This window comes from Tamandua tetradactyla, chromosome 2, assembly GCF_023851605.1.
Source record: "Tamandua tetradactyla isolate mTamTet1 chromosome 2, mTamTet1.pri, whole genome shotgun sequence".
Taxonomy (NCBI): Eukaryota; Metazoa; Chordata; class Mammalia; order Pilosa; family Myrmecophagidae; genus Tamandua; species Tamandua tetradactyla.
Window position 1 is genome coordinate 192,888,177 of NC_135328.1, and position 6,279 is coordinate 192,894,455.

A 6,279-nucleotide genomic window follows, 5' to 3' on the forward strand; every position below is an offset into this window, starting at 1 on the left:
GGAGGTGGGAATGTGAGGGAGAGATTCCGGAGGCAGTGATGCCCGGGAATGGTTACGACTGACCTTGCGGGAAACACTGCGGGCGCTGCGGCTGCAGCTCGCTTACCCTCCCTTCGCCCCTGCCCTCCGACCTCCCCCCACGCTGCAGCAGAATGCGGCGGAATCCCGGCCCCTCCCCCGCGTGTCCCAGAGCGCAGATGCCGCACGGGAGCAGCGGCGGCTGGGTGGCACTGGAGTTGTGTTGACCGGGGATGCCGGTCTTCCCTGAAAGGCCCGGGGCGGGGCGGAGGGTGGGGATGGTGGGGGGAGACCAGTCACGTGACGCGGCCACCAGGTGCAGCCCGATTGTCGGATACCCGCAGCTCAGCCAGCGGGGACTCATCGGGTTTTCTGGCACTGCGGGCACCCTACCCCTCGCTCGGGCGCCCGGGGACGCGCGCTGGCCCAGGTGCGGGGCTAGGGTAGGGCGGGGATCGTGCAGTGTGTGAACGCGCTGTCTGGACCCCCACTCCTCACTTACAGTCCTTGCAGCAGCTCGGGAGGTCTGGTTATTGTGTCCATAAGCTCATCCCTTCCCCTTCCCCTCTGCTTCTGTCCTGCCTTCCTCCACCTGCCGCTCTTCCTCTCGCGTCCACCTGGAGAACTGGCTGAAGCAGGTTTTTGTTACTTACCGCTAAGCTTTGGCAAGTCAGTTAACCTGGCTGGAGGTGGTGAGGATTAAACGGAAATCCCACAAGCACCAACAAGTCGCTGCATCCAAACCGACCTTATCATTTTCCCAAACAGCTCCTTCTTTGTGTCTCCATCTCTGTTTCGATCAGAAACCTGAGAGCCACCTCCATCTCGCTCCAGGTTTCCCATCAAATGATCAAAACCTATAAAATTTACCTTCAAAATAGTTCTTAAACCTAAGTACCCATTATTTTTTACTTCTTAGCACTTATTTTGGTTTGAAACTGCATATTTATTTGTGTGATTGGTTTTGAACAGGCTGCCCCACTAGACTGGAAGATCCATGAGAGCATGCATGTGTCTGTTTTGTTCACGAACACAGTCCCAGACACAAAAATGTTCATCGACTGAATTAATGAATATGTAGCAAGTCCTGAGCTAGGTACTGGAGGGGCGGTGGTGGTGGGAGTGAGTGTGTAACACAGGTTTCAAGATGAAAACACACCATTTGTATCCTGGTGTCATGGTCAGGGACATGTGTCAACTTGGCCAAGTTGTGGTACCTGGTTATCTGGTTGGGCAAGTGCTGGCCTGTCTTTTGCTATGAGGACATTTCATAGAATTAGCTCATGATCACGTCAGCTGCATCCACAGCTGATTCCATTTGTAATCAGCCAAAGGGTAGTGTCTTCTACAGTAAATGATGCTTAATCTAATCATGGGAAGCCTTTTAAGGAGGATTCAGAGGAGACAGGTTCCATTCCTGCTTCGGCTGGTGAGCCTCTCCTGTGGAGTTCATCCAGACCCTCCATTGGAGTCATCGGCTTCACAGCCTGCCCTGCGGATTTTGGACTCTGCATTCCTGTGGTTACGTGAGACGCTTTTTACATTTTATATTTGCAAGTGTTCCCTGTTGATTCTTTTTCTCTAGAGAACCCTAACTAATACACCTGGAAAGTCATCTGTCCAACAAATATGCCCTGGATATGGGCCAGTGAACAAGAAATGCAAGACTCCACTGCTACCCTTCCTCTTTATCTCAGGGACCAAGGGTAGTTAACCTAGACATTAAGACCCTGTGGTATTAGAGAAGCCAGGTATGGTGGTACAAACTGACTCTGGGTTCCAAGAGTCCAGGATTTGGAATCTATGATCTGGCTTCCCTGGCCAACTTTGCTGCTTTCTCACTGTATGACCACAAATCTCCTCAATCTAAACCTCAAATGGGAATAACTATACCAAGCTGACAGGGCTTTTCCAATATATGGATGAGGTAAATGAAAGCATTAACTACCACGGATTACAGAGATACTGGGTTTAGGTGGGTGATCATACCTTTTGGTTTTCCTAGAGCAGTCCTGACTGGCACCTGTTGAACTGAGCAATTAAGAACAGCATTTTCTCAAAAGTTTTTGAGAAAATTGTGTGCTCACCCCAATTGTAGGTGTGACACTAGAGTTATCTATATTGTGCTCTGGAGACACAGAGAAGGGAGAGAGATGGTTAGGATTGTAGAAAAGCAGGTGGTGACTATGGAAATGGACCCAGATGGATGCAAAGGATTATGCCAAGTAGAGAGGGATAGGACAGGCATAAGAGGCAGAGGGCCCAGCATATGCAAAAAAGTGAGGATTCACAATTCTGGGCATGATTATATAACATCAAGCATTCCTGGAGACTTGAACCCAGGATCCATTGTAGGAGATGGGCCTGGTAATGGGAACCATAGAGTTTCTGAGTAGGGGTTGACAGGAGCCTTTGATTTGCAAAAGAAAATAATTGATGACCTGGAGCTAAAGTCCAGGCAAGAAAGATAATGAGGTCTGAACTATGGCAGTGCCTATGAGCATAAAGAAGAAGGGAGAGATTTCATAATATTTAGGGGGTAATGAATAGGACTTGGTTAGAACACAAGTTGGAGGCAGGAGGACTTCCAGATGGATGGGGAGACCATTCATTGAGGCAGGTGGGAAGGAGGCAAGACCAGGATCCAGGAAGAGATTCATTTGGGCTGATTAGGCCCAGTAGCATTCACTACTCCTAATCCAGAGGGAAAGGGTAGGGGTCATTAACAGGTCCTCAGGCCAAGTCAATATCTAGGTGACATCTGATTAAAATTATCTTCTAGAGCAACCTTGAAAGGCAAGAAAAGGCTCAGAAACTCAAGTAAAGAAAGAGGGGCCTTTTCATTGTACTTCATTGTACGTATATCTCTCCTTGACCAAAACTTTCCCTCAATGCCCCACTATCTAACAGAATAAAGCCTGAGTTTCATAGTCTGGTGTTCAACGGTCCTGGTGACCAGGCCCCAGCTTATCTGTGCTGAACATTTCATGTTTCACCTGCCCATGTTTGACCCTTTCCTCCTTGTGAAAGTACAACTCCTTACTTTTGGAGAAGTGGACAGATATTCCCTTCTGGTCCAACCCTATGACCAGGTGGGGATATCAATTATGGCATCCAACTTCCATGACCAGGGGTGTGAGTGAGCATGTGATGAAGCCTGCCCAGAGTCCTTTTGCAGGATTTAGGAGATGTGGAACAAAGATTCCCCTCTAGTGAGGAATCCAGGAGGTGTGAGTTGGCGATTATAGCTGACCACAGTTCTGCCTTGGAGAGCAAAGTGGTCTGAGACAATGAAGCTGACATGCAGAGAAGCCAAGGTGAATGATGATGTGCAGGAGCCAATGATGGCATGTGGTTCCTTGGTTCCAAGGCTCAGTTGCCCTGGTACTTGTCTCAAAGGGTTACATGAGCTGAAAATCACTCCTTTGTCCTAGTTAATGTTGGGCTTATGTTCCTTGCATCCAATGGAGTCATAATACAGAACCTTTCCATTCTCGCTTCTCTCCTGTATCCTTCAGAATGTTCTCTTCTCGTGCCACAGCCTGCTGCTTACACTTCCTCAAACCTATTTTGTTTGTATTTCCTGTACCTTTCCTCTAGGGTCCCTCAGTTTGAGATGTCCTTCAAATCCTACTCATCCTTTGAGACTGAGTTCAAAGGGCTCTTCCTCTGTGAAGCCATCACTGACCACCCTGAGCTGAGTTTGCTATGCCCTCCTTTGGACTTTTTCAGCTTTTCATACATGCTCTCATCAACTAGTACCCTAATGATATGCTTTCTTGTCTGTAACTCCCATTAGACAGTGCTTTTCATCCCCATGACCTAGTGCCTGGAAAGTGACCTGGCACAAAGTAGTAATAATAAATGTTTACTGAATTAGGGAATAGATGAGAGAGAATCCTTTCCTCCCTAATGCCATCTCTCTGAGTCACTACTCAGTTTCTATAAAGGAGAGAGACAGAAGAAAAAGTGGTAGAAATAGCTTTAGTTTCTCTTTTTCAAGGGCAGTGGATTCAGGGGAAAAGAAAACCTAATAAAGATGGTGCCACTGTAAAGTCAATGGCATTTATGAGAAGTCAGTTTTCTGTCAAATTACCGGTGGTGGCAGCTTTGAGCTGAGGCAGAGATTGTTTGGGAGCCAGTGCCAAGCCAAGCAAACATTTGGTGCATTGAGCTTTTCAGCAAGATAGGATTCTGACAGCCGTTTCTGGCAGCTGCACAGGGAGAAGCATCTAAAAGTCATATGAGTGTGCCTGGAATCAGGAGACCCCATTTTCTCAGCTCAGTCTGACCCAAGGAACAAGGAAGTCCTCTCTCCCCCAGTGCATCCCACCACAGACACATATCTTATTCTAAAGAGGCTCTACAACTGATTAGGATGTTGGGTACTGAGAACAGTCAAAGATGACTATAGGGAGCTGTGGCAGAGGCATTACTTATTAAATAGTCATGGCTTCCCAGCCTCCCTTGAAGTTAGTTTGGGCCTGTTCTAGTTTGCTAGCTGCAGGAATGCAACACACCAGAGACAGACTGGCTTTTAAGAAAAGGGGATTTATTGATGTATAGTTCTTCAGAGGAAAGGCAGCTAACTTTCAACTGAGGTTCTTAAGTGGGAAGGCACAGGATGATCTCTGTTGGCCTTCTCTCCAGGCCTCTGGGTTCCAACAACTTTCCCCTGGGTGATTTCTTTCTACATCTCCAAAGGCCTGGGCTGAGCTGCGAGTCCTGAGATCACGTATGCTGAGCTGCTTGGGCTGTGTTACATTGAGCTCTGTCATTTAAGCACCAGCCAATTAACTCAAACATCATTCATTGCAGCAGGCACACCTCCTAGCTGACTGCAGATGTAATCAGGAACAGATGAAGTTCACATGCCATCGGCTCATGTCCACAGCAATATAGCCAGGCATCTTCACCTGGCTAAGTTGACAACTGACTCTAACTATCACAGGGCCCATGTAACACCTACTGGCTAATGGTCTGTGAGTGGAATTTAATGTATGTCCTTTCCAGGCTGAAGTATTTAATTGCCAGTGCACAAACCTTCAGCTCTCTTTCCCCTTCCAGAATTGAGGCAATTCTGGAAGCCTCACACTGAGATGGCAGAGCCCAGGATGGAAGTGGCTTGGATCTCTGAGTTACCCCACGTTGTATAGAAGAGCTACCTTGGAGAGTGCCTGGACCCTTAGCAGGCTTTACATGAGAGGAAAAAATATATCATTCTTGTGTTAAGCCACTGAGATGTTTGTTTTTTTGGTGTCATACCACCCCTCTCTTTCAGACCAATATATGAACATTAACTGATATTTTAGCCATCGTGCAACAAATTGCTCTCCTATTTGAAGAAGAACCCTCCCCTCCCCCCCATAAGACACACTGGTATTGCCAAATCGAGTGGTCACTTCTCTGTTCTTTTCTTGCTTGAATTCTTGGCAGCATTTGTCACAAATGACCATTCCCTCCTGAAAACATTTTATCTTGGTGTCTGTGACATCACAGTTGCTTGGTTTTCCTCTTATGTCACTGGCCACTGCTTCTGAGTTTCTTTTGCTGGCTCCTCTTCCACTGATTTATATAAAAAATTTCAAGTTCCCAAGGTTTATTCCTGGGGACCTTACTCATGGTTTTAAATGCCACCCATGAAAAAGACAGCTAGTTACTTCTATTATTCATTCTATCTTTCTTCAGCAATATTTTTAGCTATACAATGTACCCACTTAAAAGATCAAATTTCCCAGACTACCATGCAACTAAGTATGGCCATGGGGTTAAGTTTTGACCAATGAGAGGTAAGCAAAAATGTTGTGTGCAACTTCCAAAAAAGTCTTCTTAAAAGGAACAAGGTGTACCTTTCTCCTCTTCTTCCTTCTGGAATGTGGATAATGATCCAATCTTAAGATTGGAAATCAAATGCTGAGGATGGCCAAACAGCCCTGAATTACCTACCCCTCGACTTACTTTTCATGGAGAAATAGATTTTTTATCTTAAGCCATTTTTATTTCTTTTATTTGCAACTGAATCTAATCCTGACACATTCCTGTTGCTGTTGAAGCCCCTTTCCTGATTTTCATTAAAAAGCCTAAGGATCCAGATTCTCCCCTAGTCAGATGTGTGGGGGACTAGCAAAAGAAAGGCATTTCCAGGCAAGAAAATGCTGGGCTTCCTTCCCGGAATGATGAGTAGCCAAGACAGTAAGAGGACATAATGGGAAATGGGCCTAGGAATACAGTTTATTCTCTCTCACAGAGAGCAATGAATGC